This window comes from Symphalangus syndactylus, chromosome 7, assembly GCF_028878055.3.
Source record: "Symphalangus syndactylus isolate Jambi chromosome 7, NHGRI_mSymSyn1-v2.1_pri, whole genome shotgun sequence".
Lineage (NCBI taxonomy): Eukaryota > Metazoa > Chordata > Mammalia > Primates > Hylobatidae > Symphalangus > Symphalangus syndactylus.
The window spans coordinates 23763826-23784814 of record NC_072429.2 but is presented as its reverse complement, the minus strand read 5'-3'; the positions used below and the strand labels follow the sequence as shown (position 1 = coordinate 23784814).

At 35.1% G+C, this 20989-nt stretch overlaps 1 long non-coding RNA gene across 1 annotated transcript in view; it reads right to left on the bottom strand.

Annotated features, from left to right (window-relative positions):
- Window positions 1–8862: 8862 nt before the first annotated feature.
- Window positions 8863–20989, bottom strand: part of LOC129486060 (uncharacterized) — a 34058-nt gene continuing 21931 nt past the window's right edge. Inside the window, exons 4-5 of the long non-coding RNA XR_008658847.2 lie at window positions 10370–10402; window positions 8863–8930 (exon numbers count right to left, since the gene is read on the bottom strand). This is a non-coding gene — a long non-coding RNA (uncharacterized lncRNA). The remainder of the gene's footprint in view (window positions 8931–10369; window positions 10403–20989) is intronic.

Here is a 20989-nt window from a genome sequence, read left to right as displayed (position 1 = left end):
CTGATTGGAGAGAGCAGAGGAAAGAGAGAGACTTTGCCTGGTAACCCAGGGAATTCTCCTTTTATCTTCCCCAAGTCTGCCAAGTCTGTGTATCTAGTTCACAAGAGTTGTAGTGTTCCTGGACTTAGAGAACCCTCTCATGTGAAAATGCTTCAGGGACCACAAGCTTAGGTCACAACACTTAGTCCCCTTTGAATTACTGGAAAGCCCTCTAAACAAGGACAAATATAAACAAACTGAGACTGCAAAGATTGAAATAAAAACCTGACTTTTCAATGCCCAGACATTGACAAATGTTCTCAAGGATCAAGAACATTCAGGAAAACACGACCTCACCAAATGAACTAAATAAGTCGTCTGTGACCAATCCTGGAGTGATGACAATTTGTGACCTCTCAAGCAAAGAATTCAAAACAGCTGTGTTGAGGAAGCTCAATCATCTTAAGGTAACAGAGAGAAAAAATTCAGAATTCTATTATACAAATGTAACAAAGAGATTGAAATAAAAATTTAAAAAAATCAAGCAGAAATTCTTGAACTGAAAAATTCAATTAACAAGCTAAAAAATGCATTAGAGCGTCTCAATGGCAGAATTATTCAGCAGAAGAAAAACATTAATGAGCTTGAAGACAGGCTATATAAAAATACACAATCAGAAGAGAAAAATAAGAATTAAAAAGAATGAAACACATATACAAGATTCAGAAAATAGTCTCAAGAAGGCAATTCTAAGAGTTATTGGCCTTAAAGAGAGAGAGCGGGATAGAAATTATATTCAAGAAAATAATAACAGAGAATGTTTCAAACCTGGAGAAAGATATGAATATCCTGTTACAAGAAGGTCAAAGAACACCGGGCAGATTCAAACCAAAAAAGACTATTTCAAGTCATGTAACAGTCACCATCAAAACTCAAAGACAAAGAAAAAATTCTAAAAGCAGCAAGAGAAAAAAAAAAAAACAACGTATAAATGAGCTCTGAAAACGTTGGCAATCAACTTCTCAGAGAAAGTCTTATGAGCTAGGAGGAAGTCGGATGACATATTCAAAGTGTTGAAAGAAAAAAACTTTCCAATCTAGAATAGTATATCTAACAAAAATTATCCTTCAAACATGAAGAAGAGTTTTCCACACACAAAAAAAACTGACAGGTTTTTTCAACACCAGACCTCTCTTAAAAATATGCTAAAGGAAGGTAGTCAATTTGAAAGAAAAGAACATTAATGAGCAACAAGAAATCATCTGAAGTTGTAAAACTCACTGGTAAAAGTAAGTACACAGACAAATACAGAATATTCTAACACTGTAACTGCAGTATGTAAACCACTCATATCTTTAAATAAAAGATAAACCTATCAAAAATAATAGCTACAACAATTTTTTAAAAGAGATAGACAGTATAAAAAGATAAAAGAGAAAACAAAAACTCAAGAAGCAGGGAGAGGATGATGGAATTTAAAGTGTGAAGTTTTTTAGTTTCCTTTTTGTTTGTTTTTTTATTTTCTTTGTGATCAGAGTTAAATTGTCATCGGTTTAAAATAATTGGTTATAAGGGATTATTTGCAAGCCCTATTTATGGTCATCACAAAATAAACGTCTACAACAGATACACAAAAAAATAAAAAGCAAGAAAATAAAAGACACTACTAGAGAAAATCACTTTTGCAAAAAGGAAGACAGAAAGAAGGAAAAAAAGGAAGAGAGTACCAACAAAACAACCCGAAAACAAATTTTTAAAATGGCAGTAGTAAGTCTTTAAATATCAATAATAACATTGATTGTGCAATTAAAAACATACAGTGTGGTTTAATGGATTAAAAAATAAGACTTAACTCTGTGCTGTTTGCTGCCTACAAGAAATCCACTTCATCTAAAAAGGCACAAATAGACTGAAATAGAAGGAATGTAAAAAAAAAAAAAACTCCACGCAAATGGAAACCAAAAAAGAGTAGAAGTAGCTATACTTATATCAGATAAAATAGATTTCAAGACATAAAGTGTATAAAGAGACAAAAGATCACTAATAATGATAAAGGGGTCAAATCAGCAAAACAATATAATTATTGTAAATATGTATGCATTCAATGCTGGAGCACCCAGACACACAAAGCAAATATTATTAGAACTAAAGAAAAAGATAGATTCCAATACAGTAATGCCCCAACACCCAATTTTTAGCAATGCACAAGTTATTGAAACAGAAAATCAACAAGGATACAATAAACTTAACCTGTAATACAGACCAAATGTACATAATAGATACTTACAGAACATACATTTAACAGCTGCAGAATACAAGTCCTTCTCCTCAGCACATAAAACATTTTCAAGGATAGACCATATGTTAGACAACAAAACAATTATCAAAATTTTTTAATTACAGTCATATCAAGTAGTTTTTCTTACCACAATGGAATAAAACTAAAAGTCAATAACAAGAGGAACTTTGAAACTATGAAATACATAGAAATTAAACAATATTTTTCAAATAAACATTAGGGCAATGAAAAAATAAGAAGGAAATCTTAAAAATCAAGCTATAAAAGAAAACTGAAACACAACATACAAAACCTGTAAGATAGAGCAAAAGCTGTACTAAGAAATTTATAGCAATAAATGCCTATAAGAGGGAAAATTAAGAAGGAAAATTTAAAAATCATGCTGTAAATAAAAATTAAGGAAAAATTTAAAAAATAATGTTATAAATGAGAATGGGAACACAGCATACCATCTTGCCAGCCACACCTCAAAGATACGCATAGGCTCAAAATAAAGGGATGGAGGAAGATTTACCAAGCATTGCAAAAAAAAAAAAAAAAAAAAAAAGAAAAAAAAAAAGCAGGGGTTGCAATCCTAGTCTCTAATAAAACAGACTTTAAACCAAGAAAAGTCAAAAGAGACAAAGAAGGCCATTACCTAATGATAAAGGGATCAATTCAACAAGAAGAGCTAACTATCTTAAATATATATGCACCCAATACAGGGGCACCCAGATTCATAAAGCAAGTTCTTAGAGAACTACAAAGAGACTGAGACTCCCACACAATAATAGTGGGAGACTTTAACACCCCAATGTCAATATTAGACAGATCAATGAGACAGAAAATTAACAAGGATATTCAGGACTTGAATTCAGCTCCGGACCATGGGTACCTAATACACATCTACAGAACTCTCCACCCCAAATCAACAGAATATACATTCTTCTCAGCACCACATAGCACTTATTCTAAAATTGACCACATAATTGGAAGTAAAATACTCCTCAGCAAATGCAAAAGAATGGAAGTCATAACAAACAGCCTCTCAGACCACGGTGCAATCAAATTAGAATGCAGGATTAAGAAACTCACTCAAAACCGCACAACTATATGGAAACTGAACAACCTACTCCTAAATGACTACTGGGTAAATAACGAAATTAAGTCAGAAATAAAGAAGTTCTTTGAAAACAATGAGAACAAAGACACAAGGTACCAGAATCTCTGGGACACAGCTAAAGCAGTGTTAAGAGGGAAATGTATAGCACTAAGTGCCCACAGGAGAAAGCAGGAAAGATCTAAAATCGACACCCTAATGTCACAATTAAAGGAACTAGAGGCTGGGTGCGGTGGCTCAAGCCTGTAATCCCAGCACTATGGGAGGCCGAGGCGGGCGGATCATGAGGTCAGGAGATTGCGACCTTCCTGGCTAACATGGTGAAACCCTGTCTCTAGTAAAAATACAAAAAATTAGCCAGGCGTGGTGGCGGGCGCCTGTAGTCCCAGCTACTCAGGAGGCTGAGGCAGGAGAATGGCCTGAACCCCGGAGGCGGAGCTTGCAGTGAGCCGAGATCACGCCACTGCACTGCAGCCTGGGCAACAGAGCGAGACTCCGTCTCGGAAAAAAAATAAATCAATAAAAATAAATAAAGGAACTAGAGATACAAAAGCAAACAAATTCCAAAGCTCACAGAAGACGAGAAATAACTAAGATCAGAGCAGAACTGAAGGAGTTAGAGACACAAAAAACCCATCAAAAAAATCAATGCATCCAGGAGCTGGTTTTTTTTAAAAAGATTAACAAAATAGACCAACAGCCAACTAATAAATAAGAAAATATAGAAGAATCAAATAGACATAATGAAAAATGATAAAAGAGATGTCACCACCAACCCCACAGAAATAAAACCACCATCAGAGAATAGTAGAAACACCTCTATGCAAATAAACTAGAAAATCTAGAAGAAATAGATAAATTTCTGGATACATACTCCCTCCCAAGACTAAACCAGGAAGAAGTTGAATCTCTGAATACATCAATAACAGGCTCTGGAATGGAGGCAATAATTAATAGCCTACCAACCAATAAAAGTCCAGGACCAGAGGATTCACAGCTGAATTCTACCAGAGCTACAAAAAGGAGCTGGTACCATTCCTTCTGAACTATTCCAAATAATACAAAAAGAGGGACTCTTCCCTAACTCATTTTATGAGGCCAGCATCATCCTGATACTAAAACCTGGCAAAGACACAACAACAAAAAATTTCAAGCCAATATCCCTGATGAACATCGATGTGAAAATCCTCAATAAAATACTGGCAAACCAAATCCAGCAGTATATCAAAAAGCTTATGCACCGCGATCAAGTCAGCTTCATCCCTGGGATACAAGGCTGATTCCACATATGCAAATCTATAAACCTAATTCATCACATAAACAGAACCGATGACTAAAACCACATGATTATCTCAATAGATACAGAAAAGGCCTTCAATAAAATTCAACACCCTTTCGTGTTAAAAACTCTCAATAGACTAGGTATTGATTGAACATATCTCAAAATAATATGAGCTATTTATGACAAAACCACAGCCAATATCATACTGAATGGGCAAAAGCTGGAAGATTTCCCTTTGAAAACAGGCACAAAACAAGGATGCCCTCTCTCACCACTCCTATTTAACATAGTATTGGAAGTTCTAGCCAGGGCAATCAGGCAAGAGAAACAAATAAGGGGTATTCAAATAGAAATACACGAAGTCAAATGGTCTCTGTTTGCAGATGACATGATTGTATATTTAGAAAATCTTATCATCTCAGCGCAAAATCTCCTTAAGCTGATAAGCAACTTCAGCAAAGTCTCAGGATACAAAATCAAGGTGCAAAACTCACAAGCATTCCTATACACCAATAATAGACAAACAGAGAGCCAAATCATGAGTGAACTCCCACTCACAATTGCTACAAAGAGAATAAAATACCTAAGAATACAACTTACAAGGGATGTGAAGGACCTCTTCAAGGAGAACTACAAACCATTGCTCAAGTAAGAGAGGACACAAACAAATGAAAAAACATTCCATCCTCATGGATAGCAAGAATCAATATCGTAAAAATGGTCGTACTGTCCAAAGTAATTTATAGACTCAATGCTATCCCCATCAAGCTACCATTGACTTTCTTCACAGATTTAGAAAAAAACTACTTTAAATTTCATATGGAACCAAAAAAGAGCCCGTATAGTTAAGACAATCCTAAGCAAAAAGAACAAAGCTGGAGGCATCATGCTACCTCACTTCAAATTATACTACAAGGCTACTGTGTCCAGAACACCTTGGTACTGGTACCAAAACAGATATATAGACCAATGGAACAGAACAGAGGCCTCAGAAATAACAACACATCTACAATCATCTGATCTTTGACAAACCTGACAAAAACAAGCAACGGAGAAACAATTCCCTATTTAATAAATGCTGTTGGGAAAACTGGCTAGCCATATGCAGTAAACTGAAACTGGACCTCTTCCTTACACCTTATAAAAAGTTTATTTAAGATGGATTAAAGACCTAAATGTATGACCTAAAACCATAAAAACCCTAGAAGAAAACCTAGGCAATACCTTTCAGGACACATGCATGGGCAAAGACTTCATGACTAAAACACAAACAGCAATGGCAACAAAAGTCAAAATTGACACATGGGATCTAATTAAACTAAAGAGCTTTTGCACAGCAAAAGAAACTATCATCAGATTGAACAGGCAACCTACAGAATGGGAGAAAATTTTTGCAATCTATTTATTTGACAAAGGGCTAATATACAGAATCTACAAGGAATTTAAATAAATTTAAAAGAAAAAGACAACCCCATCAAAAAGTGGGCAAAGGATATGAACAATCACTTCTCAAAAGAAGACATTTATGTGGCCAACAAACATATGAAAAAAAGGTCATCATCACTGGTCATTAGAGAAATGCAAATGAAAACCACAGTGAGATACCATCTCATGTCAGTTAGATTGGTGATCATTGAAAAGTCAAAAAACAACAGATGCTGGAGAGGATGTGGAGAAATAGGAATGCTTTTACATTGTGGGTGGGAGTGTAAATTAGTTCAACCATTGTGGAAGACAGTGTGGCAACTCCTCAAGGATCTAGAACTAGAAATACCATTTGACCCAGCAATCCCATTACTGGGTATATACTCAAAGGATTATAAATCATTCTACTATAAAGACACATGAGCACGTATGTTTACTGCAGCACTGTTCACAATAGCAAAGACTTGGAACCAACTCAAATGCCCATCAAAGATAGACTGAATAAAGAAAATGTGGCATATCTATGCAGCCTTACAAAAAGGATGAGTTCATGTCCCTTTGCTGGGACATGAATAAAGCTGGAAACCATCATTCTCAGCAAACTAACACAAGAACAGAAAACCAAACATTGCATGTTCTTACTCATAAGTGGGAGTTGAACAATGAGAACACATGGACACAGGAAGGGGAACATCACACACCAGGGCCTGTCAGGGGGGTGGGGGGCTAGGGGAGGGATAGCATTAGGAGAAATACCTAATATAAATGACGGGTTGAGGAGTGCAGCAAACCACAGTGGCACGTGTTTACCTATGTAACAAACCTGCACGTTCTGCACATGTATCCCAGAACTTAAAGTATAATGAATAAATTAAAAAAAAAACCTGTTACCTAGAGCAAAAAATAAAAATAAAATAAAATAATAAATTACCCAGTCTCAGAAGTTCTTTATAGCAGTGTGAAAAATGAACTAATACAACAGTCAACACATTTTTGAGAACGGCTCCGAGAATATACATTGAGGAAAGAACAGTCTCTTCAATAAATGGTGCTGGGGAAACTGGATATTCATATGCAGAAAAAGGAAACTAGACCCCTATCTCTCCCCATATAAAAAAATCAAATCAAAATGGATTCAAGACTTAATCTATGACTTCAAACTATAAAAGTACTACAAGAAAACATTGGGGAAAATCTCCAGGATATTAGAGTGGGCAAAGACTTGAGTAATACATCCCACAGGCACAGGCAACCAAAGCAAAAATAGACAAATGGGATAACATCAAGTCAAGCTTCTCTACAGCATAGGAAACCATCAACAAACTGAAGAGACAATCCACAGAATGGGAGAAAATATTTGCATACTACCCATCTAACAAGGGATTAATAACCAAAATATATGAGAAGCTCAAACATCTCAACAAATAATTTGATTAGAAAATGGGCAAAAGATCTACGTAGGCATTTCTCAAAAGAAGACATACAAATGGCCAACAGGTATATGAAAAAATGCTCAACATTGCTACTCATCAGAGAAATGCAAAACAAAACTACAATGAGACATCATCTGACCCCAGTTAAAATGGCTTTTATGCAAAAGACAGGTCATAATGAATGCTGGCAAAGATGTAACAAAAGGGGAACTTCCATACTCTGTGGGAATACAAGTAGTACAGCCACTCTGAAGAACACTATGGAGGTTTCTTAAAAAACTGTGAACAGAACTACCATATGATCCAGGAATTTCACTCCTGGTTATATACCCCAATGAAAGGAAATTAGTATTATCTAAGAAATATCTCCATTCCCATGTTTATTGCAGCACTACTCACAATCACCAAAATATGGAATCAAAGTGTCCATTGTCAAATGACTGGATAAAGAAAAGTGTGGTACATACACACAATGGAATATTATTCCGCAATAAAAAAATGAAATCTTGTCATTTTTAAAAATACAACGGAACTAGGGAATATTATGTTTATTGAAATAAGACAAGTATCACATGTTCTCACTCACAGGTGGGAGCTAAAAAAAAATTGAACTCATAGAGATAGAAAGTAGAATGATGGCTACCAGAGGATGGGAAGGAAAATGAGGCCTGGGACAAAGAGGGGATGGTTAATGGGTACAAAAATACACTGAGATAGAAGGAATGAGATCTAGTGTTCAGGAACACAACAGGTGACCTTAGTTAACAATAATTTATTGTATATTTCAAAATAACTAAAGGAGTGAAATTAGAATGTTCCTAATACAAAGAAATGATAAATGCTTGAGGTGGTGGATATCCCAATTACTCTGATTTGATCATTACACATTGTATGCTTGTATCAAAAACCCACATGTACACCAAAAACATGTACAACCATTATGTATCCATAATAATATAAAACAACTTTAAAAAATCATAATAGTAATAAAGGGCAACAACCATATAGTGTTTGAAGACTCCCAAAACCCTAACATCCCCAGAATCTATGGTTGATTCTTCTTGGGAGGGAAAATTACTATATTCTAGGCATCTGCCTTTGAAAACAGTATTCTTCAAGCTGTATAGCCTCTGAGCTACATATTGTTTTCACATCAATGTGATTTATCTCCTAAGCTATATTTTAAAAGCATTGAATTCCAGGATATTTCACCATACTTTATATCTAATCTCATATACCTTTCTTCCTTGCACAGTACATATACTTCAGAAATACCCATCTAAAGATTCACTAGGCATGGGGCTGGGCTCAGTGGCTCACACCTGTAATGCCAGCATTTTCGGAGGCCAAGGCGGGTGGATCACAAGGTCAGGAGTTCAAGACCAGCCTGATGAGCATGGTGAAATCCCATCTCTACTAAAAATAAAAAAAAAAATTAGCCGGGCATAGTGGTGCACGCCTGTAGTCCCAACTACCTGGGAGGCTGGCTTTGTTATTTCAATCCTAGTATAATTAAACTAAAACACAAACAGACAAAGAAAGAAAAAATACAGGACAGTCAGAGAGATGAGAACACTGGATATTTAATGATGCTAAACAATAACTGTGATTTTTATGGGTGGGGGCGAGTTGAAGGAGGGTGTGATAACAATATTGGTTTTTTTAAAATCAGAATTCCTATAGTTTATGTTGAAAATTTTACAGATGAAGCTATATGAAATGCAGGGTTTTCTTCAAAATAATCTACAAAAGGGAAGATTACTAAATAGTTAATAATGTGAACAAATTTAAAAATGAGTTGACAATTGTTGATAGGTACATGGGGTATCATATTTCTGTATCTACTGTTGTATATGTTTTACATTTTCATAAGATTTTTTTTTTCAAAAGGAAATATGTGTTGGCTGAGAAGACTCTGCAGCTCTTTGGATGCTTCACATACATGGACTGCACTGATGAGAGAAATTTACCAAAAAAGAAGGAGGAGGAGGAGGAGGAGGAGGACAAGAACAGGAAGAACAAGAACAAAAAGGGAGGAGAAACCTAAGAACAAAAAGAGCATCAGAAAAATATTAGAGAAACTTAGATCTAAAGCTGTTCTTTGATAAAAAAAAAAAATTAAAGGGAAAAACTCTAATAGTGCTCTAGGGGTGGGTCAACCACATAAAATTCACCTGCAAGATGCTTTTGGTGTGATTCATTAACTCAGATGGTTTCCAGAATACTATTACCTTTGATGGGGTTCAGGACATGCTACCCCAAACTAGGACACTGTGGCAAACTGAATATTTTTAGCTGAAGGAATTTGAGAAACGACAGATGCTGGAAGGACTTTCTGACCTACTTTCCTGAAGCAGGTCACAAGACCTTCCTGTGAGAGGTGCCCTCACTATACCCGAAGGAAAGGAGTCTCCTTACATCTGAAGATGGAGAAATGCCAAAAGGAATCTTAATGACTAAGCCTTACTAAGCTTCCTCCAGTTTACTCCACTTAGTTCATACCCTTTTGTCCTATTACATTTTTCCCATAACTCTCCATTCTTAATCAAACTTAGCATAAAAACGCTTCGGCTTAACCATTTATCAGGGGTCTTCATTTCCTTATGAAGCTCCCATGTCACATAAAATATATACTAAATGAATTTGTATGACCTTTTCCTGGTAATCTGTCTTTTGTTACAAAACCACAGCTGAGAAGCTAGAAAGGCAGAATGAAAAGATTTTTCTCCCTCTCTTATAGTTTTTGTTGACTACAAAGAGGCAGAAAAAGCCTGGAATATGCTACTCACCCCAGGGACTGTAGTTGAAGTCTAGGACAACTGTCAAATCTGACAGAAGATAAGAATTTTTACCATATCAGTTTCCGGGGTATCTGTCCATAGCACCTGATCAAGAGAGGAAGGTATTAATAAAGTTGTTTTCTTGTTACTTCCTTTCCAAATTCAGATTTGCAGGAGAAAAGTATTTGTAAAAACAAATTTTTTGAGTTGTGACTCTTGTGAACTTGTTTTTGGGGTATTCATTGGTTATTGATCCTTTCTCAGGGACAAGTACTGGCTTCCTGTTTATCTTGTTTAGTGTCCTGTAAACTTGGCTTGACTTTCTACCTGTCTGGGTAGACAGACTGTTGGGCCTCCATCTGCACGCAGTCAACCATTACACTGGGGATGCCAAGAGTAGGCTGGACAGAAATGTAGTTTGCACATCATTTGCTCCTAATGTCCTACCAACTTTTTGCTGTCTCCGGTGAGGTGGAGAGGGTGGTGTCTTCATCTGTTTTCCCTTTGGCTATCTTTGGAAATAATTTTGGATCCTGGGAGGTCTGTATCTTTTGAAATTTCTTTTGGGATACCTCTTTTGTCCGTGGATAAGTCATAAAAGGCTTACTGGTTTTGGTTTTGAGTCACTTGGAATAGATGTACTCTTGGGCAAAAAAAAAAAAAAAGAGTTAAGTCCTGCTAGGAATAATTATTATTTGTCCCAAACAAATGATTTTTTAAAGTGCTCCAAGGTCAGAAGGTGATTTTTTTAAGTGCTCTAAGGTCAGAAGTTGGCCTAATCAGAAGTTGATATTCACAGCCTGAGAGGAGTTGTGATTTTCTGAGGCCTGTCCGCTCTTTCTATTTTATATTGCTCCTTCCATAGGAACTTGTCGAATAACACTCCTTTCTCAAAACCCTGCTGATTCTATGCTCTGCCAGTGCTGCCCACCTTCTTCTCTTGGCATGATCTGCGGAGGATAATTTGGAATTTCACTGGCTTCTTCGGGAAACTTCTGATCTCCCCACACTGGCTCCCCAAGGTCTCTTTCTCCCCATTGCTTCTGCTCTTGCGTACTCTTTTTGCCACCTCCCATCCTCATTCAGTTCTCCTGAATTCCAAGTTTCCCCTCCAAGGTCCTACCTTTTTTCATGTCAGCCTCTTAATCACTGAACTTTAGGTCCCTTTGTTGCTAGGGACTCAGGTTCCTCCAAAAGCAAATAACTGAAGTTGGAAAGAAAAAAGGCTAATTGACAATAAACCGAATATTTTATCCACTCAGCTGGGCTTTGAAGACATCCAGACTGGATATTTCCCCAGTCACTTCCCTAAAATGTAGCTTGCAGCCACCATAAGATTACATATCAGGGCAAAGGAAATCTAAAAAGCCTTCTCCACAAATACTTCTGAGAAGTGTTTGCCCTCATATTGAATAGGTAACCTCAACTTGTCCCATTTATCTGAAATACAATTCAGATAAAAATATGAAGTGGGTATAAAGCAGTGAGTTTGTATTACTGTTTTACTGACTTGTGGCTACAATTTTAGAATAAAATCAATTTTAGAAAAAAGATTTCATTTATATTTATAAATATTTACCTATTTATCTGTATGTATGTGTATGTCTTTATATTAATATGTACGTTACATATATGTGATATTTTTCCACCTCCAGGTAATATTACCAAATTAATTTATAAAACCCATTAAAGGAGTTCTATTCAAAATTGTTTAGAGAGGAACGAGCACTTATGTAAACTAATTATTCCTGAAACTCTCAGAAATATAGAAACATCCAATTTTTTTCTTTTTCTTCTTTTTTTTGATTCACATGAGGTAGGATATTCTTTGATATATAAAGCTAGTTTTAAGATTTTTGATAAATAAAAGCAGACATGTTTTCAGAGCTGTAGGTTTCTCTACGTAGATTTACTGTCAATCAAGCTTGTCTCTATTAGATGTTTAAGATTATAAAACTAAATTTAACCTAGGAACAAATAAAAATACATTGCAACAATAAAAATAAATTGCTTTCTGCTTCTATGAGTTGAACTATTTTTAGATTCCACACATAAATGAGATCACGCAGTATCTGTCTTTCTCTAGCTGACTTATTTCATTTAACATAATGTCCTCCAGTTTCAACTATGTTATTGCAAATGACAGAATTTCCTTCTTTTTTAAGGCTGAATAATATTCCATTATATATACAGATGTATATACACACACACACACGCACATATATATACATATATACATACATACATTTAAGAAAGAAAGGGAAGAAGGAAGAAAGGAAGGAAGGAAGGAAGGAAGGAAGGAAGGAAGGAAGGAAGGAAGGAAGAAGGAAGGAAGGAAGGAAAAAGAGGGAGAAAGGGAGGGAGGGAGGGAGGAGGAAGGAAGGAAGAAAGAAAGGAAGGACTCTCTGAGGTGATGGATGTATTAATTACCTTGATTGTAGTGATTATTTCACAACGTATATGTATGTCAAATCATCAACTTGCACACCTTAAGTGAATACAATTTTTAATTTTGAAATATGCCTCAATAAAAATAAGTAAAGTCTTTCATGTATCCTGTTTGTCTTGGTCAGCCATATTAAAATATAATTATCTAAAAACTAAAACTAATCAAAGTTAAAATTAAAGCATGTTATAAAACTGGCAGACCTATCAGACACGTCAAAGATTCAAACCAGGAAGGGCATGGAAATCCGCAGGATGCCAGCTTCAAATTTGCTTTGCTGCTGGTTGGAAAAAACCTATGTGATGCCAACAATTCCCATGCTTCAGTATGACAGATGCTTCTTTCTCCTCACATTCTACAGTGAATCCTTTGAGAGAATAGCAAAGACCAGCCTTATTTAGACTTGTGAAAATGTGAAGATGTTCCAGCCACTATGATTTTCCACCTCTTCTGTCACAAGAAATTCTAATTCTACATTATCTGCATGCCTTTGAAAAAATCAGCTGCTGGCTTTCTGAGACCAGATTTAAAAAGAATAATAAGTATTAACTTATTTCAAATGTGTTTGATCATGAAGAAAGGAGAAAATATGTATAAAGAGATAAAAGCGAGACATGTAGAAGTAAAAACATTGTGTTGTATGTCCAGGGACCAAAGTCTAGTCCACTTCTGACATTGGCCCTGCCTTTCGAACTAAGTCACCTAAAGCTCTTGAAAAATTAAGCAGTTACTGAAGTCATTCAGTAAACTATAAAGTATTAGAAATTATATGTATGTATACATACGTATACACATGTGTGTTTATATATAGTGTGTATATATGTATACATACGTATATACATGTATATAAACATATACATGTACACACACATATATAAAATGTTATATGTACACTTAACCATCAAAAAGCTCTCAGATTTTCTTTTTTCTTCATTCCCTTTATGAGCTATTCAAAAGTTCAAGTATTTCTTGAACACAGGTAATTTACATGGTGCTGTTAGAATACATGTATTCATTATATGTCTATAACAAGATATGTACTTTCTTATTATAAAAAGCTCTCAAATTTTCCATTTCTTTGCACTGCAGGCTCAGACTCTCTCTTTGAAAACCTAAGACTCTATGTTAAGGACTTTGAATCTCAGTCAGCAGATAATGTTTATTAATCCATCTATTTCATCCTTCTGTCCATCCATCCCCTCATCCATTCAGTGTTCTCCAAACTCCAAGGTGGTAGATAGTGACATGGTGAGGTTTGATATCTAACGGGAAGGAAAATAAGAAATTATCCCAGGTCTACTTGGTTGTTACTATTTGCTTATTTCTTATTTTAAGTACTGTTTTTTAATTTATAGAAAGGATGGCAGACAATGGGCTCCTTAGGGAAAGGAGCGTGTATTCTCATGTATCTCCAGGAATTAGTGAGGTACTCATAAGTATTTGGAAATATGAATGTAAGAACATACATAAACAAGAAGGTACTTCAAGACCAACATGCTAAAAGCTTCTCTAGGAATACAGAATTATTTGAAGAAATCTTGTCTGAGGTTTATTATGAAAGATGAAATCAGAGACTCAAAAGGAATATTTCCTTATTCCTCTTTTGTTCAAACTTCACCATGTTTGAGCAGTGGAGAACAATGGAGAGAGGAGAAAAGAAGAAAAGGAGAAAGGGAGGAATTGGGAAAAACAGTCCGGAGTGCTGTATGCATGGCCAGAAGAAGAAAAAAGTAGATAGTGTATAAGAGTAGCATTACCGGCTGGGTGCAGTGGCTCATGCCTGTAATCCCAGAACTTTGGGAGGCCAAGGTGGGCAGATCATCTAAGGTCAGGAGTTTGAGATCAGCCTGGCCAATGCGGTGAAACCCCGTCTCTACTAAAAATACAAAAATTCGCCAGGCATGGTGGCAAATGCTTGTATCCCAGCTAATCGGGAGGCTGAGGCAGGAAAATCGCTTGAACTCAGGAGGCGGAGGTTGCAGTGAGCTGAGATCGAGCCATTGCACTCCAGCCTAGGCGATAGAGCAAGACTCCATCTCAAAAAAAAAAAAAGAAAGAGTAGCATTACCGCTAGTTATCCATAGTCCTCTGCCCTGTCATTTCAAATCCAAGTCATTTCTATTTTAAGAATAATGAAAATGTTGTACCAATGTCATTAATGACTATTAATCTAGTTAAAATATCAATCTTTAAAAATAAATTTAGAAATAAAAACAGTTCTATTTATCTGCTTGCCACCAAAAAAAAAAAAAAGAGAGAATTGCTTGATGTATATCAAGCATGGCAGGAAAAAAAGAAAAAAAAAACTGTATGCTTAACTTTTTAGTTTTTTTGCCTGTGTGATGTTTGGTGCTTGCTTAATATACATACGTTAGAAAATGACGTGATGGTTAGCTTTGTTTGCTATCATAGTATGTCTGCCCGAAAACTGTTTCCAAATTTTTTTTGGTAACTTGCAACCTTAATGCTATGCTAAGTAATACATATTTTAAATTCATATTAATTTTAAATATTAAATATATTAATAGATTGAAGGTATTAAATAGTAAAGATATGAAAATTATTAACTAAAAATCATAAGATAACTCACTCATTAAAAAACGTAAGTTTAAATTTATACTTCTGTCATCTTATTTTTATATGGTATAGAAAGGCTAAATATATTTCAGTCTGTTAACAAACAAAAAATTCTATAGCAGAAAATTTTACGCTTTAGAAAATGTAAAAAATTCTATGAATATATGAATTCTATAAGGAAGTATATGCTTTTAAAAATTGTGAGATGAAATATTCACAAAATTTTCTGGTCTGCTATAGAATGTTGGTATGTGACAGACAATTCACAATTGCCTACTTTATAGTTTTCTCCATAAAAGAGAAGTCACTAATGGCTAAAATTTATAATTAATATATGTAAATAAAATTACTAGAAACTGTAAGTATAAAGGAAAACAACTTTGTAGGCCAAGTATGTGAGGTATGAAGAATATGTTTTTGTTCTGAGGAAATGAAAGTATTTTTATTCTGTTATAGGACTGTGTCCTTATAGGTTTAGGCTGTTTCCTCAACTATAAACATCTCAGGACCATAGGTTGTGACTGAAAAGGAATGTGCCTTGCTTGTTTAAGATGGAGTTGATTTTAAAATGGTGTTACTCTGGCTCTCTTCAGCTTCTGCCTCTGTAACAAAACTACTAACCCAAGATCAAGCAAACAACCTGACAGTAGGCTTACAGTGATACTTAAATTTCTTTATATTTGTCAGTCATTTTAAGTATTTTGTCATTTAAAGATACTGTCAGCATAAAAAGATGCAGGAAATTTTCCCCACAGAATGATTAAGGCTATGAAAATTAATCACTTTAGAAAAGAAATGAATCATGTATTATTGTTAACATAAGATTTGTCATTCATTTATAGCTGGTTTAAAACAGCTATTTGTAAAACCACCATAGTATTTTAAAAATTAATTAACTTTAACTTGACAAATAAAATATGTATATATTTATCATGTACAACATGATGTTTTGAAATATATATACATTGTTGAATGGCTAAATGGAGCTAATTAACATATGTATGTCACATACCTATTTTTTTAAGATGAGAACACTTAAATCCACTCTCTTAGTGATTTTCAAGAATACATTGTTATTAGCTATAGTCACCACCTTGTACAATAGTTCTCTTGAACTTATTCTTCTTACCAAACTGAAATTTTGTATCCTTTGACCAATATTTCCCCAACCCTTCCTCTCCCCAAGACCCAGGTAACTACCATTCTACTCTCTGCTTCTATGAATTCAAATATTTAGACTCCACATATAGATGAGATCATGTGGTATTTGTCTTTCTGTTCCTGGCTTATTTCATTTAACATAATGTCCTCTAGGTTCATTTATGGTGTCAAAAATGACAGGATTTCCCACTTCCTTAAGGCTGAAGAGTATTTCATTGTGCATATATACTACATTTTCTGTTTCTATTCATGTTGATAGCCATCTTAATATTGTGATGCATTTTTATAAATAAAATAATATGTATTGAAAAATAAAATAAAAATAAAAATAAAGATACTGTTTTACTTTCTTTTTTATTATTATTATTATACTTTTAAGTTTTAGGGTACATGTGCACAACGTGCAGGTTTGTTACATATGTATACATGTGCCATGTTGGTGTGCTGCACCCATTAACTCGTCATTTAGCATTAGGTATATCTCCTAATGCTATCCCTTCCCCCTCCCCCCACCCCACAACAGTCCCTGGTGTGTGATGTTCCCCTTCCTCTGTCCATGTGTTCGCATTGTTCAATTCCCACCTATGAGTGAGAACATGCGGTGTTTGGTTTTTGTCCTTGCCATAGTTTGCTGAGAATGATGGTTTCCAGCTTCATCCATGTCCCTACAAAGGACATGAACTCATCATTTTTTATGACTGCATAGTATTCCGTGGTGTATATGTGCCACATTTTCTTAATCCAGTCTATCGTTGTTGGACATTTGGGTTGGTTCCAAGTCTTTGCTATTGTGAATAGTGCTGCGATACTGTTTTACTTTCATGCTTTCCTGAAAGCTTTTGCAAAGTACAGATTTATGATAATTTTAAGGTCATGCCACTAGACTGGGTAAGAATTTCCAAAACTCGAATGAAGAATCTGATGTGTTCATGAAACTGTTACCAGAAAAAGTGGTCTAGATCCAGATACCCAGAGAGGGTTCTTGGATCTTGTGCAAGAAGGAATTCAAGGAGAGTCTCAAAGTTCAGTGAAAGAAGCAAGTTTGTTCAAAATTACACCATTGCAGAGTACGGTGTCCTCAGAAAGCAAGTGGAGGAGCGCACCATATTTGTTTTAAGTTTTTTGTGTATAGAGGTCTTTCCTATGCAAAGACTAAACTAAGCTGTGCCTATGTACAGGTGAGCAGACAGAATGACAAAATGTATTATTCTATTGAGCTAAAGAAAACTACCCTTGATATTTTAGTGTGTGAGTACATCAAGCATAAGTGCTATTTTCTTGAAAGCATATATTTTTATGGGTATTGGGACATCTGGACTCTCTACTGTTGTAGGAGTGTGTCCTTATAGGTTTAGGCTGTTTCCTCATCTATAAACATCTCAGGATCATGGGTTGTGACTGACAAGGAATGTGCCTTGCTTGTTTAAGATGGAGTTGACTTTAAAATGGTGTTACTCTGGCTCTCTTGGGCTTCTGCCTCTGTAACAAAACTACTAACCCAAGATCAAGCAAACAATAGTTAATTACATGGAACTGCATGAACTGAAATATAATTATTATGGTTTTTGTTTTGGAAAATTGATAGTTCTTCAATGTCTTGTTTTCAGATCTAATGAATGACTTTTTTCTTTTCTCTTAAGCTATCTGTAGCTTACAGCTATTTGGTAAAGTATGCCATTGTGAACAAAAATGAAACATTTATTTTTTTCTTCCTATCTGATCCCTCCGAAATTCAGAAACTCTTATTAAATATTCATATTTTTATGGCAATATGGTTATTTGCATAAGTTCAATAAGAATCTGTTACCCTTGTAACTGGACATAATTGGAAACATTGGTTACATTAGAAAGGCTTTCACTGGAATGTCCAGTTTTAAGGAACTAAGCTTGACTTTATTGAGTCGGTGCTTTCAATAGCCTCTTGGGAAAAACAAAAAAAACAGACAAGAAAAACAACCTGACAGTGGGCTTACAGGATTTCTGACCCTACAGATGAGTAAAAAAGTTGCTTGCTGGCAGGCCCAGGAAACTTCCAGATACTGGAAATGTTGAGAAGAGAGGAATTCATTGAAATCTATAGGTATTGTGGATGACATCTGATGACAAGCTCCTCTGCTTAACTTCCTAGCCTCAGAGGCTTTTAAATACCTAATCTGAAATTCCTTATGAAAAGTTTTACCAAAGCAAAATGAAAAAAGAGCCTATGTGGCCAATTACTATTCTTGCCACTTTTAGGTAAGTAATCAAGCCAAGTTTAATGAGACTATAAGCAAATTAGTCTTACTGTAATTATATTTGACATAAGCTGGGCGACTGTGGAGAGAAAACAATGTTTCTGTGAAAAACTATAGGAAACATATATGGATAATAAAATCTAGTCCTGTTCACTGTAAAGTTTTGTTATCTACCTATAAATGGGACTGAATCTTTAATTCTTAATAGTTTTCTCCAATATCTGGTTACAACTCCCCAAATAAATGTTCTTAAACTTTCTCCCTTCCGACTTGGAATTATTGAGAACGAAAACTGCCTTTTTCCTGAGGACCTGCAGGCTGATGCTGGAGGATCTGATACAAACTTAAGAGAAATCTTCACAACACATCATGTATAGACAATCTTCATTCCTGTTGCCATGTGGGCGACTCAGAAAATTCACTGGAACACCCAGTGACATAACCAAAGACATTCAAACTATAAATCAGGAAAATCTGTAAAATTGCCACCGCTATCTTCACTCCACCATCTTAAAATTATTCAATCTCAACATCTAGAAATCTTGACTTCCCTCTGCCCTTAACTTGATACAACCATTAACCTTTGTTTTTCTCTTATTGCGATAAATGTACCTCCAATTAAATGACTGATTGCTCACTTCATATAGAGACTTAATTTGGGTGATTGACTACTCCCATCTATACCACTGCCTCCCGAAATGAGATACAATTGTTTAACTGCATAGAACTGTTCCCAGGGCTGAGAGACTAGTTCAATGGGATGTGGGGCAATCTACCAACTCAGCTTCTGAATTGTGAAGCTTCTTGGGGAGGTTTCAGGTGGATGAATGGTGGGGTTCATGACATGATACCCCATAATATGACAACATAGCATATTTAGTATTTTTAGCTGGAGTCGTTTGAGAAATGGTAGGTGATAGAAGGATTCTCTGTCTTCCCTGAGGCAGGTCATAAGACTTTCACATGAGAGGTGCCCACCCTGTCCCTGGAGGAAAGGAGCCTCCTTTCTCCAAAGATGGAGGAACTTCAAGAAGAATCTGAAGGCATAGGCTTTGCTGAAGGATACGTTTCCCCCAATGAACTTCGAGAAAAAAGCTTAGCTTTTTCCATGACTTTTCACTCCTTATCAAACATAGTGTAAAACACTCAGATTTAATCAGATATTTGGATCTTAATCTCTTTATTAAAGCTTTCATATCATGACTTTTATATTAAATAAATGTTTATGCTCTCCTCTTGTTAATCTTTTGTTTCAGAGACCTAGTAGAGAACCTAATGGGTTAAAAGGAAAATAATTTTTCCCCTACACCTTCTAAGCTAAAGGTAATTAGAAATAGATTTCTCCACTTCTGTGCAAGAAAAAAAAATCTTAACATTAAAAATAAACAATCTTGCTTCCATTTCTGAAATGATCCAAATTTTATTAAGCTATAATTGCGTGGTCTGGTTAAGGTGAAAAAAATTATCTTTAAGATAGTGTATTCAGCAACACAAAACTATTTTTATTAAAATAACATTTCTTTTTGCAATTGATGGGGTAATGTAAATGGTTTTAACACAGTGAGAATCTCCTTCAAAATATTTAAATGTTATACATCATGCTAGTTCCTCCAGAAAAAAAAAAAAAAATCATTAATCTGGCTGCTGATGAAAACCTCTGAGTTATTCTAAAATTAAACAGCAGAATTATGCTTGCACTTCATTGGATATTATTTAAGTAAATTAGAAAAACATTGTTTAGCAAATTTGAAGGAAATTAGTCAGTAAAGAATATTCCCTTATTGAGTCATACTATAAAGACTGTTGTTAAAATTCCATCTTAAATACAACTGCTTTACACCAAATCAGCAAGATCTGCCAGGTTGGTACATTTTTTCTCCCATTTTTCAATCTCTTTTCATTAATCCCAACACTTTCATTTAATTAAAGCTTGACTATCAACAAATGAGCCTGAAAAATAGTTTTGAAAGACAGACATTAACGGTTTGCACGCTAACAAAGAGCAAAGCTTGAATAGTTTCATATGTGCATTCCCAAAGAATATGTTAAGTATTTATAGACATTGTAGTGAATCAAAATGAAATTGATGTTTTTATTAAAATCTCTTTAAAGAGAAAAAGCTGCCCTTGCCCACTAGGTATAAAGTATTTTATCATATTATCTTTTAAAGGAATTGCTTTCAGAACACAATTTATTTCAGCTGTAATGTACACCACAACAAGAAACATAAAATATTGTCATAATGAAAACATTTCATTGGGGAATTGATGCCCT